The sequence below is a fragment of the Carettochelys insculpta genome, chromosome 2, assembly GCF_033958435.1.
Source record: "Carettochelys insculpta isolate YL-2023 chromosome 2, ASM3395843v1, whole genome shotgun sequence".
Taxonomy (NCBI): domain Eukaryota; kingdom Metazoa; phylum Chordata; order Testudines; family Carettochelyidae; genus Carettochelys; species Carettochelys insculpta.
In genome coordinates this window covers 144,282,882-144,307,983 of record NC_134138.1, presented here as the reverse complement: position 1 = coordinate 144,307,983, position 25,102 = coordinate 144,282,882, and the positions used below count along the sequence as shown (strand labels likewise).

Genomic DNA, 25,102 nt, shown 5'->3' with positions numbered 1-25,102 from the left:
TAGGGCTGAGCCCACACCTCCTATTATAAATCTTAGCACTAAAACATTTCTAATACAGCTACAGAGCTAAAATCTATAACTGTACCTACAAACATAGCACAAACATAAGTAGCACACATAGATTCAGGGCATCTTTAGCTTTCATTAGACACCTCACACAGCCCCCTGGAACTGTATTTAGTGCCAATAGATAAGATGGACACATAAAATGGCTTCCATATCCCATATAAAAATCTAGTCACATGACACCCCCCTCCCCCCCAACAAAACTGATACAGATACATCACTGAGTGTATCTCAGGGCCTTTCTATATTTGTCTCTGGGTCACTACAGCTTCTAATCCAATATTAGAAATACCAATGTTCAATTTGAATGGCTTGTGAAAACCTTGTTTGTCCAACACAAGCTTCATCAATGCAGTTACAGTTTCAGTATATCCTGCTACCAATTTAAAACAATGCTTAGTTAGAACAATAGTGGATGGGATCTGCTTTTGCAGCATAGCTCCCACACATCCCATGTGCTCATGCCCAGAGTTGCACAAGAGGCTGAATTTATCCATGAAGGCTCTGACAAACGTGTGGAATTTAGTCACTATACAGTAAATGTGCATACAAATGTCTCCCCTGGTGTGTGATCCTTGGTAACAATTTTTGGACCTCTGTGCTTTATATATTGAGTCTGTTCTGGTAAGGCTATGATCTAAATGAGTGGGTCTGTCCCATGAAAGCTCATCACCTAATAAATTATTTTGTTAGACTTTAAAGTGCTATATGACAGTTGTTTTGTTTTGATAGCATAGTGAAAGCAAGAGTGAGTTTGAAGGAGATGAATGAGATGTGGAAAAGCAAAGCTTAGGAATGAAGCTGAGCCTCTTGAAAAGGTGTGTATCCAGCAGCATGTTGTATGGATGTGCAACATGGCTGATAATGAAAGATTCAAAGAGCAAGATATTGGCATTCAAGTGGAGTTGTTATAGAAAAATGCTGAGAACAGGATGGATTCAGAAGGTCACCAATGAGGAATTATATAGGAGGATACAGCCGAAAGAGAACCTGCTGCAGAAGGTTATACAATGGAAGGTACAGCTATTTGGGTATACCTGCAGAATTCGGCAAGTGAAAAGTCAAGACCCTGGTATTTGGCATAATGGATGGTTTGAATAGGAGAGGCAGACCCCATAGAGAATGGGTAGATGATACAGTAGGGTCTGTAAACTAGCTCTGCACCAAACTAAGACACTCTGCACTGGACAGGAAAAAGATGGAAGGAAATAGTGAGGGAGGCATTAGACACCAACGGGCACAGAGCCATGGTTGTTGAGGATGATGAAATGAGAACAATCGTGCATGCAGAAAAGGAGACTTGCATTAATTTATTCAATTCTGGGACTCATTTTGACCAGGTGCTGGGTGTTACCAGTAAACTCCTCCCTTTTCTTCTGCACTTTCTTGTGAAATAAATGATAATGATGATGAATGTGAACATTTCTTTGTGTTTTATATTTCTATTGGTAACTAGTGTTTCTCACCAAACAGGCACGATAAACTATATAATGAAAGCTACCAAGGCTCTGCTGGCTATATAGTGATTTGCACCCAGGTAAGCTGCAATACATAGTGGCAGGTACCTTCAATCATGAGGCACTATACAGTGTAGCTTGTTACCAGTATTTAATCTCTTTTTTTTCCTGCATTTTCTTATGAAATAAATTAAAATGAGAAATGACTGTTCACACTCATTTGTTTTGTATATTTTTTGTTTTAGGTCTTCTTTTGCCTGCATTTTAGGGCTTTAGTCCCTGCTGCCTAACTTTAGTGATTCTTACCAAAGAGGCATGATGAACTATACAGTTAAAGCTACCCAGGCAGAGCTGGCTATATAGTAATTTGTGCCCCAGGTAAAATATACTATATAGTGCCATGTGTATTCAGTCATGAGGCACTATATAGTGCAGCTTACCTGCAGCGCTCCGTGACTACCACACCCCGCTTGGGCAATGCAGGTTACTAGTTTCCAGAGAGGTATCTTTCATCCAGAGACTGCACAAACACTTTAGCAAGACAATATCACTCCTGCCAATTTTACACAACTGGCAACTTCAGTCTTGCCTCTTTCAGCTGGAAGCCGAACACCATAGCAGACAACTGTTGAGCAGAGTGCATCCTCTGATGGCTGCACCCACTGACTTCACATGGATGGATTTATCCTTGTGAAAGGTGGGTGATATTACCCCTGTTGCCATCCCTCTGGCACTCTGCCTGGAGCAGCCAATTAGCTTTTAAATACTGTATGGGTTCCATTTACCCTCAGGAGATGGCAACTCTTTAGGAATGCTCCAGATCAGCTGATCTCTATGTCATTTTGGCTCCTAATCTCCCATGGCCACTTCGTAGATGGCTGGCTGGTTCCAGACCTCCTGGGAGGTGATGGCATACTTGCCATAGATTTCTTGTTGTTATTGTTGCCAGAATCCATAGTTCCAGTTCCACTACATGAGTTTTATATTAAACCTATATATCTTACACACAGTTTAGGTCAGTGGTACGCAGTCTGCAGCTCCTGGCCCCAAGCAGTTTCTCAGGCTAAGTCACTGGTGGGATTGCCAGACATGGTATGAACCTTGCGACTATGAGTATGGCCTACCACAGCTCCACCTGCCACTCCTGCTGCGGTAGCAGTACTGGCCAATGCTCTGGACCCTTTTGAATCACCAGGAGCTGGAGCAATTGCCCTACTCCCCCCCACTTACCCACCCCCCTTCCCCCTGCAAGCCTACTTACGGGATATGGTAACCATGCCTAGTACAAGCCTCTTTGGAATAACCACATTAGGATGTGTTTACAATGACGATTCCTAGTGTCAAGGCGGTTGTCTTTAGAGGAAGTAGCAAATGCTGTGCATGGTAACGTCACTACATGGCTCAAAATGCATCTTTACCCCTTGAAAGATAAAAAAAAAAGACATGTCATGTGGCATAAACACAACTGTAATTACTCCTCCTCCCACCATCTCTTTCTCCAGTGGCAGCAATCTGCAATAAATGCTGAACAGATGGTATATGGTCATCATATAAAAATGTGCTATCAGGTAAAAAGTGAAAATGAATTTTCTTTTATCAGTTTTAGCTGGACACACCACATTCTAATTTGATTTCTCTGCTAGAGGAGATGAAAATTTCTGCGTCCTCTTGTTTAGAAAAAGGTGTGTGCAGAGAACAGAATTAGGGGACTCTACTTGATACTGCAAGATCTGGAAGTGATGTGGAATTCTGTGTGCATCTGAGAAACACAAACATGGGTATCTGATTACTTTGAAGCAGCTGTCCTGTTCTGGCAGCTGAAATTAATTATGGTGCCAACGGGTACAGTCTGATACATTTAATAACGCTCCTGATATGAAGAAAATATCCCTTAAGAAATCATAAAATGAAACAATTTCACCAAGCAGAGGCTGAGCCTTCCACTGATAAAAACACAATCCAAACCCAAAAGCACAAAATACATTATTAAAACTCAGTTATGAAATCAGCTCAACAAAATAATTTTGAAATAATGTATTTCTATTAGAAGACAATAATGCTAGAAGTTGTTTGAGGCTTCTGCAAAGGTAAAATAAACCGCAAACAGAATGTTACACATTCCTTTATCTTATAAACTACTTGATACCAAACTCAATGAATTTGGGAAGAATGTTTTAAAATGTTGCTCTGCTAATTAGCATAGTGCTATTATTACACATTCAAGGAAATTATCTGCAAAAGCCATTTCCTGAAGTAGATTTTCCACTTCCTCATCCAGTTGAGCTTTTATAGCTTCCCTCTAGAGACTATTTCACTGTCTAACAGAGGTTCTGGACTGGAAATTCCATTTGCTATCCAGACTCAATTTTCCCTTTCTTAATCTTATCCCACAAATCCTTGTTTCACCTAGTATAGCTTTTTTTGTATGTTTGTTTGTTTTGGCTTATAGGCTTATATACTGTTTAATTATATGTGGTTTAATTTCACCACAGCCTACCTTTCAACACACCTTTTGGCCTGGTCTACCCTAGGGATCAAACTCTCAGCTCACGGATACAAAATTCGAGCCATGCCATTAATGGAGCTAGAACAGACGCAGCAGGATCAACTTTGTTCCTTGCTGCAGATCTGGGCCCTTTGGGCTTATGCCGATGCCCCTTACTCCCTGTGGAAGCAGGGAGTACCAGGGTTGACAGCCAAGCCTAGAGAGATCGGTTTTGACACAGCAACAACTGAATTCTTGCAGATCGATTATGGCACGTCAACCCTGCAGTAAGTATAGATGTACACTTAGTCTTACTTTAGGCATGCTATTCATATGTAGTTTTAATTAATGTTTCCTCATGTCTCCGGAGGATTTCTCTTTTCTGAATTATTTCACATGTTACAGAAATGTATTAACATAAGAACTGAACACAGAATCTTTCCATGTACCTTTGCTCTGACAACACAGAAGGAATATATGTTAAAGGAGTATTTAATAAATGGTTCTAAACTACATGGATATATTGTTCCCCTATAACATTGTGAACTTAGTGGAAAGCAAATCACATCTGTTACTTCAACAGATTGAACCTCTCTAATCTGGAGCTCTCTCATCTGGAAAACTCTGTAATCCAGCATGATTTTGGTTCGCTGAATGATCATTTGTCTTAAGTGTGGGCATGTTTCTCCAAGGTCCCATAAATTTTGTTTCCAGCTACCAGGCCTGGCTCTCAGTGTTCTGTGCTGTTATTTAGCTGTAATTTACCCCAAATGGCTTTTAAGAGCCCATGAAGCAGTGGAATGCTACTAAACAATAGGACCTACCAAGGCCAGATTAGAGAGATTCAACCTGTACAACTTTTACATGATTAATGCGGTCCTTTTTTTTCTTCTCATTGACTATTTGTATTTTCAATTATTACCTCACATTTTTTATTATACAAATTGTATTTCATTATTTTCTATCCATAGATTTACAACAGTTTCTTCTTTTTGCTATATGCATACACTTCCAATGTAAGAAAATGGGATTTGTGTATATTGTAAACACTTCAAGATCACTAGTCAGGCTATTAACTAAAACTCTAGACTAACACTGATCCCGGTGGTACCTACTAGCTTTGTCTGCCCTGTCCATCACCATTTATTAATAAAAATACTTTATATAGAGTTGTAAGTTTAGAGTGCTATATTTAAAAAAATAACACAGACATGCTCCCTACTGTCAGAACACTCACTACAGCAGTCAGGAACAAGTCAGAGAAGAGTCAAATCTGAGGCTGAGAGGAATAAAAGGAGTTCATATCAAGTTCCAGGATCAGGTCCAAATCAAGCTGAAGTCAAAGCAGCACCTCAAAAGCCAGAACAATCATGACCACTACAGAAGAAACCTGCTATTACCAGGACACTTCCCAGAATATCTCTTGTGTTCCTGAATGGTAGGAAGCCATTTGAGAGACAGTCAGAACCCTCCAAGTGAGGCTTCCTGTGGCTTGTATCAACAGCATATGGATACTTCAGAGCAAGGCAGTTACAGCTATTCCTGGGGGGCAGAATGTTTTCAGTAGTACCTCTTCAGGCCCATATTTCAGACATGCCAGACCTTATACCTGTTCTCAAAAGCTTAAATATAATATAGGCATGACAAGATTAAGAAGTATCAGTTTAGGAAAGTATCGGAGGGGTAGCCGTGTTAGTCTGGATCTGTAACAGCAACAAAGGGCCCTGTGGCACCTTATAGACTAACAGAAAAGTTTTGAGCATGAGCTTTCGTGAGCACAGACTCACTTCATCTGATGAGTCTGTGCTCACGAAAGCTCATGCTCAAAACTTTTCTGTTAGTCTATAAGGTGCCACAGGACCCTTCGTTGCTGTTACAGTTTAGGAAAGGGAGCAGGGGAAGAGGAGAAAGTAAGGACCGTCCAAAGTCCTTTTGAAAGATGGTCTTGAAGGGTGAGGCAATGTACCAGTTAAAAGTATGTGTGTTTTAAGAGTAAGAGGCCATACATCTCAAGATGAAAATCCAAGAATGGAAGTTAATTAGAGCAACATGACAAAAGAATTCAGAGGACTATAAGGAGGCAGAAGGGCAAACAGAAAATATGAGAGCAACAACAGTATTATGCAGAATCTTCATTGGGGTAAGCAAAGGAAGCTAAAATTTCCTTTCCATGTAGATCACTTGTTGACTTTTTTTTTGGTTTTAAACACTTCTGATGTTTCAATTGGGGAACATCAAGGATACTGTGGAGTATTTTATGCGTAAAAGCAAAAGTGATATTGCAGCTTGTCTGAGCTGTCTCTTACATAACACATCTAAATAGTCCTCAACTGTGCTCAGGAAACAACATGATGGAGACTAATTCAGCTACAACCACTCAGGATAGAGATCTTGGTGTCATTGTGGATAGTTCTCTGAAAACATCCACTCAATGTGCTGCAGCAGTCAAAAAGGCAAACAGAATGCTTGCAATCATTAAAAAAGGGATAGAGAAAAAGACAGAGAATATCTTATTGCCTCTATATGAATCCATGGTACGCCCACATCTTGAATATTGTGCACAGATGCAGTTGCTTCATCTCAGAAGAGATAAATTGGCATTGGAAAAGGTTCAGAAGAGGGCAACAAAAATTACTGGGGTTTGGAATGGGTCCCATATGAAGAAAGATTAAAAAGACTGGGACTTTTCAGATTAGAAAAAGGAGATTAAGGGGGATATGACAGAGGTATATAAAATCATGACTAGTGTGGAAAAAGTGAATAAGGAAAAGTTATTTACTTGTTCCCACAACAAAAGAACTTGGGGTCACCAAATGAAATTAATGGGTAGCAGGTTTAAAACAAACAATAGGAAGCTTTTCTTCATGCAGCGCGTGACAGGCCTGTCGAACTCCTTTTCAGAGGAGGTTGTAAAGATAAAGACTTAAACAGAGTTCAAAAAAAGAACTGGATAATTTCATGGAGTTTAGGTCCATCAGTGGCTATTAGCCAGGCTGGGTAGGAATGGTTTCCCTATACTCTGTTTGTCAGAGGTTGGAAATGAATGGCAGGAGAGGGATCGGTTCTGGTCTGTTCTGTCAGTGCCCTCTGGGGCATCAGACATTAGTCTCTTTCAGAAGACAGGATACTGGGTTAGCTGGACCTTTGGTCTCACCCAGTATGGTTATTCTTATGATAAAAGAGAAAAAGCATTAAGTTAAATACAAATAACGGGAATAAAATGTGTGGGGTCCTGTAAGGAAATCTCAAATACACCGTACTAAGTTTCAAAGGAAAACTTTAAACGAAACTTAGCCAGCTCAAAAATATCTATTCAGTTTGCTTGTGAGGCAGAAATGAATCTCTCATGTCTGGAGGCAGCAGAGAATTAGGTGGTTTTTTTGGACTAAAAAAAGTGCAAACTGTAAAGGATCAGATTGAATAAATGTTAAGATGTGAGGCTCACAAGACCCTTGGGAAGCGACTCAATAACAATATTTCTGAAATGACTCAGGACTAGTATATGTTTATTGCTATTTACTCCTCAGAATACATGCTGTTAACACCAGGAAAAGGAATCAGTCTGTGAGGCAAAAGGGGAATCAAGGGGGAAAAAAAAAAGAGCAAATTCAGATACTTCCATCGGACAACATCTAATGTAACAAAAACCCTTTTATACCTCTATTTTATCTTTCACAGCCTGCTAAAGTTACTTACCAAGCTCATTAACTAATAAATAAAATTTTTAGTCTTTAAGATGCTACAGGACAGCTTTTTTTTACAGCTACAGACTAACTCAGGTATGCCTCTGAGGCTACCAAATTGTCTTAATTTCAATTTTTTTCTTGTTAATGTTACAAATGTTCAGAATTGAAATAAACTCAGTTCTTTCGGCTGGACAAGAGTTAATTTGGCCCTGAAAGACATTTTTTCACTTTTTAATATGCTAAAAATGTTTTTTGGTTTAAATTGAACTTTTTTGTATTTGGGAGGGGGAGGGGGGAATTGCCAGTGAATTGAAACATCTATTGTTCATCCAGCTCAGTGGGGTCAGGCTTAGGCAGCCAATGCTATGAACCATCGTTTCAACTCTGAGTGCAACTCTTGTCACCTCAACAGAAGGCTCTATATGTCAGTAGCTGTGCAGCCACCATTTGTCTCTCCACTGCAAAGGCCCCTCTATGGCCATAGCTACATTCACACTAACAACATGCTAAGACTTCGGTTTCCCCCGAAGTCCAATCCACACACAAATCATTCTGACTCAAGTTAGCACCACTCAGGACCATGTCCTATGGGTAGATCAGAGCCTGTGTCCTAAGTCCTCTGCACATTCTATCATGGTGTTGACACCCAGCACCTGTAAGCCCATGTTTACTATCCAGCATGGATGCTCAAGCCTGGGCTTGGGAACACCAAGCCCCATACACCCAGTTTTACAATTGTTGCACAAGACCCTTGAAGACAAGTTTATATGTGTGAGGGCCCCTTCTACTTCTCTAAAGGAATTCTGCTGAGGGTGATAGTTCCAAAAGGCTCCCTCTCCCCCAGATCCCTCTTCTGGGTGGCAGGAAGTTACACCATGCAGCCTTCTGCAAGGTTGCAAGGTGTGATTGCCAGCAGTAGAATAGAATGTTTGGGACTGCTCTAGTCTCAGTGCCTTCAACTCTATTTTCCAAGAGAAGACACCTTTTTAATAAGATACCAAATGGCAACCACACATTTGCAGTATTAATGTTTTTATTTGATTTCATATTAAATAAACATCAATGGCCTTTTTCTTAGTAACTGGCAGGTGCCACAGTGGCACCCATCCGCACATACAACCTTAATATTGACCCATATGAAAAAATTTCTCTGCTCATGGATGGAACAACTTAGAGAACACTGACTGGGACTTTTACAGTTCAACATATTCACTAATGATCTGTAAAAGGGAGTGAACCTATGCCTGACTAAGGTTGCAGATGATATAGTATTATTTAAGGAAGTCAAGAAAGATGACTGAAGATTTACAAAGAGCTTCCACAAAACAGGTGACTGGGCAACAAAATTGCAGATGAAATTCAATTTTGATAAATGCAAAGTAATGGATATTACAAAAAAATAACACCAACTACAGAAATATGAGTTCTAAACTAGGTGATCCCACTCAAGGAATAAATCTTGAAGTGACCACAAACAGTTGTTTGAAAACTTCAACTCTGTGTGCAGCAGTAATCAAAATGCATGACTAAATACTAGGTTCTGTTAGTAAAGGGAAACAAAACCAAACAGAAAATATCAGACCACCACTATATGCATCCATGGTCAGGCCCAGAAATGGGAGGTTGAAAGGGGAAGGAAGACAGTAACTGCCTAGGTACCAGGCATTTGAAAGGGACCCAGAGTTCCTGATTGCCACAGTTGCAGTGATAGCAGCCAGGAAGTCTGGTCCCCTATGAAAATCTATGCAAGTGTCATGCCACTGCAATGTTCAGCTTCTGAGGGCTGGGGGAGGGACAGCACCCACTGTCTGCCCATTGACTGCCCACTGTCTAGCTCTTTCTCCCTGAGGCTCTGCTTTTTCTGCATGGTGGAGCAGAGCCCCCCCACACCTTACCCACATCAGCCCGGCTGTCCATGGTGCACACTCATATTGAATACCTTGTGCAGTTCTGGTCACTTCATGTCAAAAACGATATAGTGGAACTGGAAAAGAACTAGGAGAAATGCAACAAGGAGCATGAAGGATCTGGAATGGCTTCCACACAAGAAGAGACTAAAAAGAGTAATCTTCTTGGTTTAGAAAAGAGATGAGTAAGGAAGGACACAGAGGCCTAAAAAAAATCCTGAATGATGTGGAAAAAGTGTTAACTATTTTCTACAATACAAAACCAAGGGATCACCTGAAGAAATAATCAGCAAGTCTGATACTTTTTCACACAATGCAGTTGGCATGAACTCAGTGCCATGTCATATGACAATAGCCAAAGATATAACTGCATTTGAAAAATAATTAGATATATCCATGGAGGATAGGGTCATCAATGCCTATTGGCCAACATGGCAAGAGATGCAACTGATGCTCTGGTAGACCCTAAACCTCTAAAAACTGCCCTATTTTGTACACTCCTGAAGAAGCTCAGGTACTTGCCACTGTTGAAGACAGGATACTGGGCTAAATGGTCAACAAATCTGACCCAATGAACCTGTTCTCTTGTTATCTTAAACACCTCATTTACCTTACTGTATTCCTTATTTCACGTTTCATCCTTTCCATTTTTTTTTTGTTAAGAATACTGCATAGACCACTGACTACCATTGCAAAAAACACATGCAAAAGGTCCCATTTTCAGGGTGTGCTCAATAAACAGATAAGTGGGAGTAAGTGCCATCTGCTGCTATCAGTTAATGGGGTAAATCTTCTCCTACACACAAAGTATAGCACAGGTATACACATCTCCAAGCTATTTCCTTAAAGCTCCTTGACTTGAGGGCTGAACAAAACGCATCCGCACCTATGACTTCCAAGAAGCTTTTCTGGAACAAGGATCTGGGCCTCATATCTAGTTCCCAAGCACGCAGCTCCCACTACAGATTGAATGTCTCTAATCCAGCACTCTTGAGACCTGACTGGTGCTGGGCGAGAGAATTTGCCAGGCCACAGAAGGTTGATGTTGTCTTGCACATCACTAACACTACCACTGTTTATTGGACTCTAAGAATACACTTCGGTTAAATTACAGCTAAATAACAGCACAGAACCTGAGAGCCTGGACTAGTGGTTAGAAACAAACTTTATGGGTCCACAGGAAACTTGGCCACACCCGTGATGCGGTTATCCAGCTAACTAAAAATCATGCGGATTATGGATGTTGCTGGACGAGAAAGTTCCAGACTAGAGAGGTTCAATCTGTAGTGGCATTTAAAAGAAGGTAAAATAGTTTGATTAAAGAATTACTTGTTTGCCTGAATTTGCTAAGAGTATATTTTAAATAAGAAAATCAGGCAGACTTTCAGTTTCTTTGAGGATATCCAACTGCAATGCATAGGAAAAAACTGCTATTTTTTAGGTTAAATTCTGCTAAAATTTCTACATTTCCAAACTTTCTGCAATTTTGTCTGTCTATGGTGGTGACAGTGTGGCTGAGAAGCCTGCCAGAAAGTAAGAAAAGACAACAAAAAGTTTATATTAAGTGTAGACATGGTATGCAGAGGACCCAATGCACAATAAAGAAAGTTGCTGAATTTCCTTCTTGCTGGTACCTAGTTGTCACCAATTAGTCTATATCTGTATTAACATCATTCAAAAATGTGCACATCTGAGGTTAACAACATTTACACAGGAATTTCATGTCTCACACTGAGCCCTAAAGTAGGATCAATTCACATATATTCTTTTAAATGAGCATATTAAAAAGCCGATAAAAAGGTTTATTGTATAGATTTGATTTATAAACCCACTCACCCTTCATGTGAGCCAAAAATTCAACGGTAAGGATTTAGAGTTAGGTACCTTACTACGCACTCCTACAGTGGGGGGGAAGTAATCTACTGGTTTTGAAAACATTTGCAAACACTGACAAATGTGTCAGAAAGCTTCTACACGTCACAGGTTGTCTAGTGCCATCAACCTGAATAGGACCCCGGCATACAGGCATTCTTGAGTTTCATTCTGCAGCAGAGTTGCAAAACTCATTAAATACAATAAGGTCCACAACGAATATGGCAAGAGTTCATTGTAATTTAACGAGCAATAATTAGCATCTGGATGGCCCTTTAGAGTGAAACTCATTACAGTTCTGAGAATGGCATATACTTTTCTAATTTGAAGGTGGATGGCAAGTGTCACTTCAAAACTGGAAAGTGTGTAGACATACATGATTGCACAAACACTCTACAGTTTATTGATCAAGCCAAGCCAATCTGACTCATGTTATACATTATTGGCTTCTGGAATTTGATATTCACCTGAACTCACCGTACTGTAACAAAGTTCTAATTTATTGGCCATCCAGACACACAAAAGCTGTGTCTACACTAGCACCCCCCTTTCAAAAGGGGGATGCCAATGAGACACTTTGGGATATGCTAATGAGATGCTGCAATGAATATGCAGCACCTCATCAACATAATTGCAGCAGTGGCACTTTGAAAGTGCCGCTTTTGATTGCGAGTGGCTCATCTACATGGGGTCCTTTTTGACAGAACCACACACACTTCAAAATCCCCTTATTCCTATTTGGTTATTCCTTACTTTGAAGTGCCGCAGCTGCTATTATGCTCATGAGGTGCTGCATATTCATTGCAGTGCCTCATTAGCATATCCTGAAGTGTCTCATTAGCATCTTGCTTTCAAAAGGGGGGTGCTAGCATAGACACAGCCCAAAAATTCTACACACATACCCAGCCTTTTTCCATTGTGGCTGCTTAAGGAATATGTGCATGGCTGCCAAATTTATGGGCTGACCCTTTAGACCAGAGTTACTCAATGAAATGATTATAAATATTTAACTTGGGTGAAACAACCTATTTTCCAATAAGCTCATTCTCTGAAACAGCTGAATCCTTTTGGCAAGAAACTTTAAAAAAAATACTAAGCAAGCAAACAATCCTGAGGCAGACAGCCAGCTTGGAATTTTCAACTTGGTAAAGTTATCGAAAACTCAGAACATAAAGGATGGTGTCTGGCAACCTTAAATATAGCTGGTGTAGGGATATAAATATAGTGTATAGGCTATTGCCATAATGAAAGAAAAATATCAAGGAAGTTTTAAATGGTAAGCTAAAATACCTGTCAAAGGTCAGTAGTATTAAAAGTGTTCCATGGTTAAACAGCACTGAAGTCAGCAGTACTGAATAAAACATTGTGACAATTATTAAACTAATGGTGAAAGTGGAAGAAAAGAGAGACACAAGAATATGCTAATATAAGCTAAAAGAATCCTGCGGACCAAAAAAACCATTGTATGAATATTTCTACTCTATACCCCCTGAAGTAGGGGGTGGGAGTGTCATACCTAGCCCTATTTTTTTTCAGCATCTTTCAAAAAAGAATTCAGATGCTTTAATTTTTTTTAAACATAACTTTTAAAAGAAGCTCATCTCATGTCACTGTCATTGCTAACTGAATTGATTTATTTTACCCCTTGCACAATACAAATACAAAAATATCTCACATCACTTTAAGCTGAATAGGTGAGATAGCTCAAAGCTGAATACAGGAGATTTTGTTTTAATTAGTTACACATGCATGTAGAGCATGTCCTCTTCATCAGCCAAGTGCGTGAAAATTACATGTATAGAAAATGATAAGTAGCTTTTGTGTGACTTCAATAATAAGGCAATAATAATAATAATAATAATACTAATAAATAAATAATAATAGCAAGAACAACATTGGAAACAAAAGTAGTAATGATTCATGATTCTAACCCAGTTGTAAATTACAGTTTTTGTCTTTATTTTTTAAATAAACTTTTCACTCACACATAACATGATATGGTGCCGCTCATGTGCCCTAGTTTATTTCATTTTTCCTGAAAGCTAAGATTTTACACTTAGAGTCAGCATTTCCATAGACCTAATGCCATAAATCAGTGTTAAAATATTTTCTTAGAATCAAATGAAATCTCTCTCACTACAGGACAGCATATAAACCAACTTTCACACCTGTGCATGCACACACACTTTGAGTGAATGTCTGTGTGACTTATGCCTAGATATAACTTTTCTTGGTAAATATAAACAGAACTAACAAAATAAAACAATCCAAGCAAAACCAACTTTTTAAATGCTCCCCCAGGAAAAACTGGATCCATTGTTATGGATAAAATGTATTGTATAAGAACAATCTAGCTTCTGCACCAGATGGACTCTCCCTCAATTATCAAACAAAACATGCTTTTTAGTGTCTTTGAAAAAGGCACATGACATAAAGAAATTTAACACAAGAGGTCACATTCTGCATTCATAGTGGCTTTATCTAAACTTGCATTTGTCTTTCGAAAGAGGCATGCAAAAGAGGTGCAGATTTACAAATCGGGAACCTCCTTTGCATATTCTTTTGAAAGAAGAAAAGCACTGTACATGCGAATCTTTTGAAAGTAAACCCCATCTTTGAAAGAACCGTCCCATAAAAAAAGCTCTTTTGAAAGAATATCGGCACCTCATTTGCACTTTTGATTTCTTGTATTTGTATGTCTCTTTCGAAAGACAAATGCACACGTAGACGCAGCCAGTGAGGCAGCCAACGGAAATAGTTAGCAGTAAAGGGCAGAATTTCACCCAGTAAAGGAAACTGAAAGCAAAAAAAAAAGCAAACTTACTTCTACAATTGGGTTTAAAATGTCAAAACTGTCCATGCATTCCAAAAAGCAACAGGAACTGAGCAGTGAAAATATTTTCCTCAGCATTAATCTGTGAGATTCAACTGTTTTCATTCCCTCCCTCTCCCTGTCAACATTTCTTCCAGATTGCTGATTGAACACTGAGGATGTATCCATTATTTCCTGCTTTAACCTTCCTTGTCCTACATTCTGACCTAAATTCTTTCAGTTTAGCAGATCCAGAAGCAACATTTATTTCTCAGAATAAAAACAGTCCCCTTTACAGCAGCAAGTACTACACCATTATCCACCAATGGTGTCACTGTTGTGAAACATTAGACATTTAAGCTGCATCTACACTAGAGTGATCTATTGACAGAAGTTGCTGTTGGAAGAGATCTTCCAACAAAAACTTCTGTCGACAGTGCATTCACACACAAAAGTGGATTGAAAAAAGCAATCTTCTCCATCCACAGAGAGCGGCAAGACTGCACAGCTGCTTTCTGGACAAAACAGGACCTAGAACCCCGTCAGACGCAGTTGAATAGACGACAAGCCCTTCCAGAAGACCTGGCCAGGCGTGCCTTTAAAAGGACTCCCCTCACCCAGGTTGCCTGCCCACACTGAAGCTTGCTTACCTCATTGAGGGACAGCATTGCTACTATAGGGATCACATACTTTCTGGAAATTGAAAACTCCAACAGATAGCCATGGTGCCAGAGCATCCCTTGATCCATTCCCAGTTGCTCAAGCTGCTGATCACGGCTATACTCCACCTTCTCTGGGTGGATACACCCGACACTGGTATCAGGGCAGGTTGAGAGTGCCGTTCGGTGTCTGAAGGCTTAGCTTACGTGTCTCCTCACCCACCGGGACATGGGGGAGCACAATGTCCCCCAAGATGTGGGGGGCATGCTGTACCCTCCACGATACAGTGGAGGGGAAGGGAGAGACCTTCTTCCTGGGGTGGAGGGGGCCTATGCTGGCCAGAACTATGAACAGCCCAGCACAACTCCCATCCACCAAGCCCATTGTGACAGGCTGCAGATCCATGAGGCTCTGGGGGGAAAGATTCTCCAAAGGACCCTCCCCAGGGCACTCCCGGAGGGGCCCTTGGGCCCAAAGCCCTATCCAGTGCACACCACAACCTCTCCCATTGCTCCCTCATCCCTCTCTGACCGCTCCCTGATAAAGAGTGACACAGGGGTGTTGAGCAAATAACTCTTTACTTAAACATAAACGTCTGTCAAATAAACCTAGTCATAAAAACCTACTTACTCAGTGCAATAAAGGGCAACTATCTATGGAGGTGGAGCTTGGAACACGAGTGATGCACCATCAGAACCTGGATGCAAGAAGCTTAGGACAGGAGGTGGGGGGGATACAACCCCATGGGGGAACGGGACCCCGAGTAGTGTCAGCCCAAATACCCTCTCCCACCTCCTGCATTGGTTCCCATTGGGGCAGGGTTGCGTCCATGAGCACAGGGAAATATGGCTGCAGTGAGGCAGCAGCGGGTTCAGGCTCAGCATGGGGAGCAGAAAGGCCTGGGTGGGGCAGGGAGGGCTGGCATGGTGGGGAGGGTCTGGGGGACAGGGGTTGGCCATGGCCATCAGCTACCAGGCTAGGTCTAACATCCTTTGGGGGATGGCCAGCAGACACAAGGACAACAGGGCCAGGGAGGCAGGGGGCAGCAGCAGGGAGATGGGGTGATAGGCATGGGTGACAAGGCCAATTGGTGATGGCATCTAGGTGGGACATCAATTGGTCCCAGGCCAGGATCTGCCACTCCCGGTCTTCCTGAAGCCACTGCTCCAGGAGGTCAGTTAGCTTCCATCGGGTGGTTGTGTGGGACCTCTGCAGGTCTTTGTCAGCCAGCGATGGCCCCTCCAGCTGCGGGCCTACCCACACCATGGTGGGGTGCCAGCCTGTCCCACCATGCCTGGCTCCAACTTCTGGCGGAGTCTGACTGGTCCTGGTAGGGCAGTGGGGATGGCCTGGCCTTCCAATGGTGCATCTATAAGGAAGAAAAGGCAGAAGAGCCAGTGAGTCATTCACACAACATGGCCCTATCTCCCACACACCGTAGGTAGCAGCCACCACCCCCCCGGGCCAAGGATGTCTCAGGTGCACCAGGATGTGTTCCCTGCATGGCAGACCCTCCTTCAGGGGGGCTCCCTGGTGCCTCGTGGACCAGGATGACTGCTGTGCCCCCTTCCCTGCTCAACAGGCTACCAGACAAGGGAGGATGCCTGGCCACAGAAGAGTCCCCACATGGGTGGCAGGTGCTCTGGGCACAGCCTGGCCCTTCCCAGGCCCTCATGCACATGCAGCTCACAGCTCTGTCAGAGGAAGTAGGTGCTGACTCCTGCTTGTGGGCATCCCAGCAGCAGCACTCCTCGCTGGTGTGTCTGTGGTCAAGTCAGACACTTGTGGCTGCCCCACTCCCAGCCATGGCAAAGGGTGCCCCCCCCAAACATCTGGGGTGTGAGATTCAAAGAAAACTTACCAGAGGGTCTCTCAAACAGGTCCTGGGACATGGCCTGGCTGGAGGAGCGTCTCAAGTCAAGGACAATCAACAGAGTTCCCTTGCTGGCCTCTGTTGCCCTCGGTCTCTGGGTGGGTCCTGGGCTGCTGCTTCTCCAGCATCAGGTGCAGGAGGCCATTGTGGCCCTATCCAGGGGGCTACTGGTGGGAAGGAATCCTTGGTCTTCAGTAAACTGGGGAGTTTGGGGTATTGGGGCAGGTTGCGTGTCCTGACCCCAACCTCCTGGCTGCATCCTAGACCCGGGTCCAGCTCCTTTACTTTCACCCAGAGTTGTTCCTTTGTCCGTGCAGGGTGTCACCCATGTGACCAGGGCTGTGGCAAGCCAAGTTTAGGCCATGGCATTTCTCCTCTTGACAGAGAGGTCAAGGAGAACAGCCTCGGAGCCCAGTGTCCACATGAGGTCTTGGAGCTTGGTCCCGGTCTAGGATGGAGCCTGTTTGCTGCCCCAGGGGGCTCCTGGGACCCTTCCTGCAGCTTCCCCAAGGGCCCTGGGGTGTTGCAGGGCTGCTAGCTCTCAGCCATGGCCTGGGGGGATGCTGGGCAGTAGCTGTGAGGGTGTGTACAACAGCAGCTTGTGGCTCTACTGCCTGTATGCACTCCGCTTCCTGCCAAGAGGTTGCTGGGGCTTCCTGTACCTTTAAGAATGGACAGCAGCAGAGAGCATAGAGCTGTATTTGCTGTGGACTGGGCATCACTCCGGGCTAGGTGGCTGGTGCCTCAGAGGACTGTTGTGTCAACGAAAAGCCTTACCGCCACCCCCACCCTCCAGAGAATCCACACTTGTTTTTTATCGACAATCTGTCTACAAAGGCATTCTGCCTAATGGCAGAGAGGCGTAAGTTTGCCAATGAAGATGCCACATTCTGTCGACAGAATGCATTTGCAGTGTGGACACTCTGCCCATTTTGTTGATAAAACTTTCTAGTGTAAATGTAGCCTTACGGTCCCTTCAGCAAAGAATTCAATCCATAGCTCTCCCTGTCTCTAAAAGGGGGAAGAGACTTGAGTGATTGAAGACTCAAAGCCCGGTCTCCTGCTTTGTATTGTATACTGTTCCCCCTAGGCTAAGCAATCCAGTTTTTTCAACATAAAATAATTTAGTGTAATTGTGAAGATGATAGCTTCCATTTCTGAAAACAAACATACTGACCTTAAAAATTCATTTAGTATAAATATACTGGGTTTGAGAAGGATCATTAACATGGAAATAATAAGGTTGAAACTGTCGGTCAAATGAAGTAGAAAAAGGCATGGAAGAAACTCAAACACTTTAGTAATTTTTAACTGGGCACTAGAAATGTTACAAATGACAGCTAACGTCTGCCAACTAGGCGAGCTGTATTTGAAACCATCACCACAGAAAACCTGCAGCCTTTTCTTAGATCCTTCTTAGTGCTTGTCTTTTAAATTTGCCAAAAGTAATTATGCTTATGTCTTTTACCCACAAATCTATAAATGCTCTACAAACATTAATTAGTTCACAGATAAAAATATACTCATCCTGGAAATGAAGCTGACATAAACAAGTAAATGTTATGTCATCTCTTTCAAGAATAAATGTGATTATAAAAATCTAACTGATTATCAAAAAGCCAGAGACTAGCAGTTAAAGCTGTATTTCTAAAACAACAAACTTTGATTGTCATGCAACCTTAGCTTTGCCCAATACAGGCAAAATAGCTGAAACTTTTAGTCTGCATAATTCTAACAAAAACCTATGTTTCAAGAACAACTAATGTAATGCAAAACCATTCTTTGTATGTCTCAATCATTTTACATCCATTTCCATAGCCACAAAGGTTTGAGACCAAGTAACACTACATATATCAATTAATTAATATAGGTTAAATTTGCATCATGTTACATTTGCAATATTATTTCTTTGCACTTTTTAAAGCTTTAAGTTAACAGTAACAAAAATAATTTTCCATTCTACCACCAGCACATCAATTAGTCCTTTCCATTCCCTCTCAGTCTGCTTTCCTCTTTCCTTGTCTGCTTACATGCTCTATGATCTATATCCTCTGAATCTTCAAGACCTCCTGCTCACATGTACATTTACAACAGACTTCTCAAGAGCCAGATTAGCAGAATCACAGAATGAAGACACTGAGGCTCGCAGTCAAATGGGGTGGAAGGCATTGCATTAAATAATTGCAATTAACTTAATTTTGATTGTCTGCCATTGGTTGCTCACACGCTAAGATCTGGCAAAAAATAAGAATTACGTTCTAACACTGGGGTCACTGCTTTTGTTAGGGTCTTAATTTAGCATCAGCTTGTCTGATTATCTCTGGAGTTAAGCACAAATTGTCCTCTGTCCATTGAAAAACCCCTTTAGTAATTGCTGTATGTGTTGGGGTCTGTGTCTTAAAAAAATGAAATCAGTTGTCACTTTTTTCTTTAAGCTTTGACCTCCTGAAAGAATCATTCAGTTGCATATATTAAACTTTTTGGAGCCAATCATCTGTTGCAATATTCCTAAGAAAGAGGGTTAAGCTCTTTTCCAATGTGACTGTAATATGTGGGCAAGTTAACTATTCTTCAGCAAGAATTAACAAAACAATGTTTTCTCTTTCTTGCTTTATCCCAAGAGTTGCAAAAGAAATACATTTTTAGTATTTTGAACAGGACATAACCTTCTCCACGTTTCTTCACATTTGAGGGAAAATCCTTCAGTCCCAGGACTTAAATCTACAAATTTTGGGACCCATATTCCTTCATTTGATAGGAGAAAAAAAGGGTAAAATTTGGCTCAGAATGGAAATTCATTTACAACCCTGAAGCTGCTTGTGCTCCACTAAAATAAGCATCAGTGAATCCCTATGAAATACTGGGGTATTATTTAGATTCATTTGATACATGAAGAACATAAGATATAGAAAGATTAAGGATAATGAAGAGAGATGGACAATAAAAAGGATAAATACAAAGTGTTACACTTTGGAAGTAACAATCATTTGCAAAACTGCAAAATAGAAAAGGACTACTTTTGAAGGAGTCCTGCAAAGAGATCTTGGGGGTTTAGTCTTGGGGTTTTAGTGGATAACAAACAAAATATGACAAAACAGCAGAAATGTAGCACTTTAAAGACTAACAAAATGATTTATTTGGTGATGAGGTGTTCTGGGACAGACCCACTTCATCAGATCAATCTTATCTGAAGAAGTGGGTCTGTCCCATGAAAGCTCCTCATCAAATAAATCATTCTGTTTGTCTTTAAAGTGCTACATTTCTGCTGTTTTGCTTTGTTGGAGTGCAGACTAACACAGCTACCGCTCTGTAACTAAACTAAATATGAGTCAACAATGGCATATTGTTGCAAAACGCCCCCCTCCCCCCAAGTACTGGGCTTTATTAGTAGATGAGTTACAATACTTTCACTGTACTCAGCCCTGAGAAAGGCCTCAATAGAGAACCACATTCCATTTGGGGACCACATTTTGGGAATTATGTAGACAAACTGAGGAAAGTCTAGAGGAGAGCAACAAAAAATGACTAAAGTCCTTGAAAACATGACTTCCAAGGAAAGATGGAAAATACTGAGTTTGTTTAGTGTGGAGCAGAGAAGACTAAGGGAAGACATGATAATAATCTTTAAGTATATGAAAGGTTATAAAGAGGAAGTGATAAATTGTTATCTTTAGTCAGAACAGGACAGGTAATTGGCTTACACTGCAGCAAAGGAGCTTTAGGTTGGACATTACGAAAAGCTTCCTAACTGTAAACGTAGTTAAGCACTGGAACAAATTACCTAAGAAGGCTGTGGACTCTCCATCATTAGAGGGAACAGGCTGGGCAAAAACCTGTTAGGGAGGGTCTTTCAATAATACTTGATTCTGCTTCAGTGCAGAGGACTGGACTAGGTGCCATACTGAGGTCACTTCCAGTCCTATATTTCTAAGATCCTATGACCACATAACTTGCCCAGGATCACACAACTACTCAGTGGCAAAATCCGGAACAGAATCTACAAATTCTGACTAATACTGTACTCTTCTTTTTCCCTTTACACTCCTACACTGATGACCCATACACGTGTCTCCCACTCAAGTCTCAAACCAAATTCTATGCAGCTTTAATACATTATGGAGACTACTGTATACTCTACCATTTCCTTTCAATTATTTATGTATATCACATAGTGGGTGTCCAAAACTTCAAACAGAATAAACTTTATTGTTGATTTGCTTGGTACTTCATCTCACCATCAGTGTCAACACTGCATTAACAGAATAATGTCTTCCTCAAAGTAGCATTTTAGAGAAGTGAAGCATAGCTTTTCATGTCCACTAAACCCTATTCATTAGACTGTGAAGAAAGTTAAATGTTGCATGAAACTGGACTGCAAAAATCACCTGCATGACAAGTCCAAAGTTTAAATGATTTTCTTTAATGTTTTGTTTCCAAATTCAGAGTTGTCACAAATCCAGTAAATACCTTTAAAATAAGAAGAAAAGAATAGGACAGGAAAAATGCAAATGTATTTTTAAAACGATCCTTTTCTACTGCAGATTAGGTCCCAAACTCCACTAAATTAGGACAGCGGACTATATTCTGCAGATAGGTCAGTAATGGTACACATACGTTCCTGACACACACAAGCACGTTTCATCTTGGATTTTATTGTCAGATATTTTACAGCATTCACTGCAATAATTGTAACTCTTAGAATTCTAAGTGGGTAGTAAAGCATATCTGTGCAGTATATGCTACACAGGACAACAAGCAAATTCCTCAAGACTGAGTCACATCATAGTTCTAGTTTGAGAACGAAAGAACATAGCATGAAATTGCCCAGGGAATTAAAATAGGTGTTATGTACTTACGGAAGTTGTCACTTTGCCAGAATGACAGGGTCACTACACCTACTCTGCTCAAGTCCCACAAGATCTTTACCATCTGCAAGTGACCTCGAGCTTTATCCCGTCTCTGATCTATAGGACGGCACCATCTCCAGCAGCACAGTGCTCCCTAACATCACACTGGCTTGTTTGATCAATACCAATTTAAAGGGATAAGTACCATCTGTTACTTATGTGTATGATCCTACTTATGGTTTTTAATGGTTTTCACAGTAGAAATGAAACAGAAAGCGAGTCATTAGAGCTAATCAGCAAGATCACTGGTGATTTTAACCTGCCAGGAAGAATAAAAATATTCTAACAGACACAATGCTTTATGTAAGTGGAAATATCATGTGGAATGGGAACAATAGTTTGACTTGAAATCCATTAACACATTTACTTAATTATTATGTAAGAAAAGCTCACATTAAAGTATCCTAGGAGGTAGTCTAAGGTGACAAACACCAACAGGGTAAGTTAGCTATGGATAAAGTTCAGGGTTTTTTTTATTCCTACATGTGTCTTTTTCCCAACCAGGATGGACACTATCTCAAACACCCATTAGACTCTTACACAACATCTCCCCTGAAGCCAAGTGTTTACTATCATTGGCTGCATGTACACTACCACTCCCTTTCAGAAAGGGCATGTAAATGCAGCCAATCAAAAATGCAAATGAAGCGCAGGTTTAAATATCTCATGCCTCATTTGCATACTTCTGTGGGATCTCGTTTCTCAAAGGGGCTGCTTTTGAAACACAAACAGCTCTGTAGATGGGGTTTCTTCAAAAAGAAACCCTGCTTTTGAAAGCACCCTTCTTCTGTGTATTGAAAGCAGCCCCTTTCAGAAGAGACATCCCGCAGGAGTATGCAAATGAGGCATGAGGTATTTAAATCTGCACCTCATTTGCATTTTCAATTGACTGCATTTACGTGTCCCATCTAAAAGGGAGGGGTAGTGTACATGTAGCCATAAAGAAGAAGAACAACTACTGCAAAAAGGAAGGCTTCACTGTGTTTTCAGACAATTGTATTTGATTGACTGCAGTATAGTTCTGGATGAAGAATAAAAACTACCTTAAGCACAGTCAGTGGTGCTAACACCTGATCTGACTGAAGTCCACACTCATTTTGCTTTTCCTTTTCACCACTTCTCCTCTGAACTGTTCCTTTGATTGACAGGACACCACTGCTCTTGTACTTGGGTGTAAGTTCCAATTTAACCCACAAAGTACATATAAAAAGTATGTTATTTACAAAGTCTTGACTCAGAAATGCATCGCTGTTTGTTTACACTTGTACCAAGTCAGTGGCTTCTCTACTTTCTTACAGTGGTGCCACTCAGGGAGCCACATGCACACAGGTTCACCTTGTTTTCAGAATACATGCTAATGAACTCATTCCTTGCTAAAGCACTTAACTCCAGCCCCTGTGGAAGCACAATTAGCAACATCACTGGGCAAGCGAAAAGTAATGCTGAGTCATGTATTATTTGTTTTTCATTAGTAGAATGGTGGAGGGTGGGAAAGGGGAAATGAAGGGAGGTCTCATTTCTGGCTGGGTATCATTTACAGTGCCCCTAACGAGAAGAAAAAGTTTAGTTGCTGCTCAAGCTTTAACAAGCACCTACAGCTAAAAGCATGGCATGAGCTCTGTTATACTGCAGTTTCAGTGCTCAGACATCATGTAATCTTAGGGTCACTGGAAAGACTGATTAAAAAAATTCACTGTTCAAATATCAAACGTACTGCTCCTATTATACACTCTCCCATGCTTTGCTTTATATAAATTCTGATTAAAGCATCTAAATGTGATCATTAAAATGCATCTGCAGATTATTCGCACTAGTTACACAGCAGAAACATAGGAATTGTTAAGACATTTACAGATAAATACAAACAGAGAACACAGCTATATTTTATGCTTTTATTTTGTTGGATGTGCTGCAATATTCTTGAATAAGTCAACAATTCTAAAATAACACAAGGGCTAAATCTTACAGATTAAAATTAACTTAAAGATAAGCATATTGTCGGCTGTGGATGTATTGGTATAGTACTATTTCACAAAGAAATTGTTGACTCTGGTTGGAAGACTGCATTAGCAGCACCATAGTGCAAAAATATTTAAGTGTCATTTTATTAAGGCCTTACCTTGGCTGACTTGCCCTAACTGGTGACAAGGAACTTAATTTATAAGATGCAAATGGGGACTTTTCTCAGTGCTCACAGCACAGCTGCTCCCAGTCCTCAGAGAGGCATGCAATTCCAGCTCTGTGTACCTCCAAACCTCCCAGCTCATATGCTTTGCTTCTGCAGCTCAGGAGAGCTTCTCTGATTGGCTGGCACTGCTTGTCTGATCCTCTCCCTCCCTCCCTCTCTCTCCTCTTTGTCCCCCTTGTTTTTCTGCCTTAAGCACTTCAGGGCTATGCAAATTCTAAAGTGTACAGTGTTGGTCCCCCCCCCCGGTATTATCAGAAAAGTCATTTTATATACAACATGACAAAGGAAATATGTATCTTAGTCCAGAATTAGCATCACTGCAAAAAAAAAATCATCCTTCAGTACTAGAGCTCTGGAAAACGACAGCAAGGGCTCTGTGGCAGTTAGCCCATGAATTTAGCCTGGGGCAAGAGAGGAAAGAAAGATGGGACTTGGCTGTCAGACGGATTGGGAATGCACAGGAGGAGTGTACAAAGGAAAACACGCAGTAAGCCATTGGTTGGCAACCTGATAATAAATTTTCATATTTCTGTGCTAAGTCATCACAGCCTGAGAGACATTCAACTGCTGGCTCATGCAGTGAGCCACGCATTCTGCCAGTGGATGAGAGATTTGGTTTGAGTGATGTCCCTTAATGCCTTATTCCAGACTAGCCAGGGCACAAAATCATTTCACTTTCAGTAACTCGCCTCCCTCCAAATCATCCCCACATATTTAAACAAGAATAGGTATGGATTTTCTGCCCGTCAACAGCTGCTCATTTACATTATTCTACTATAAATTGCAACTCTGTCGGTATTTTGTTTCTTTAGACTGTTCTGTGTCAGGACACACTGGCTTCATGATCCCCCTCTCTCCCCACCCCCTCCCAAGAACGTATGCCTTCTTTAACACTTGCACCCTAAATGCACACATATCCCACCCCCACACCCTCAACAGGATAAATTACACTGCCCTGATCCAAGTTTTATCTAACTGATAAATAAATGCCAGACACTGCTTCCCAGCCTGTTATAGGCAACCCTTCTGAAAACATAATTACTGTAAGTGGCAATTCTTCACCAGGAGGACAAACAGCAGAAAAATAGCATCTCTTAGAACAGCTCCCAACCTGGGATCTGCTAGTGTATTGCAGCAGGTCCATGAAAAAAATAAAAGATAAATAAAAATGACCATAGAAAATAAGTTT

General features: G+C 41.2%; 1 protein-coding gene across 7 annotated transcripts in view; it reads right to left on the bottom strand.

The window, feature by feature from the left end:
* CDH18 (cadherin 18) overlaps positions 1-25,102 on the bottom strand; it is a 1,028,199-nt gene that overhangs the window by 478,440 nt on the left and 524,657 nt on the right. Inside the window, exon 4 of one of the 7 annotated variants that reach the window (XM_074987813.1) lies at positions 2,785-2,943. The exons of 5 other annotated variants lie outside the window; for them this stretch is intronic. The gene's annotated coding sequence lies outside the window, so the exon portion shown is untranslated. Of the gene's footprint in view, positions 1-2,784; positions 2,944-23,844; positions 23,933-25,102 lie in introns of those variants that run through there. One more of the 7 variants, XM_074987817.1, reaches the window with a different exon arrangement.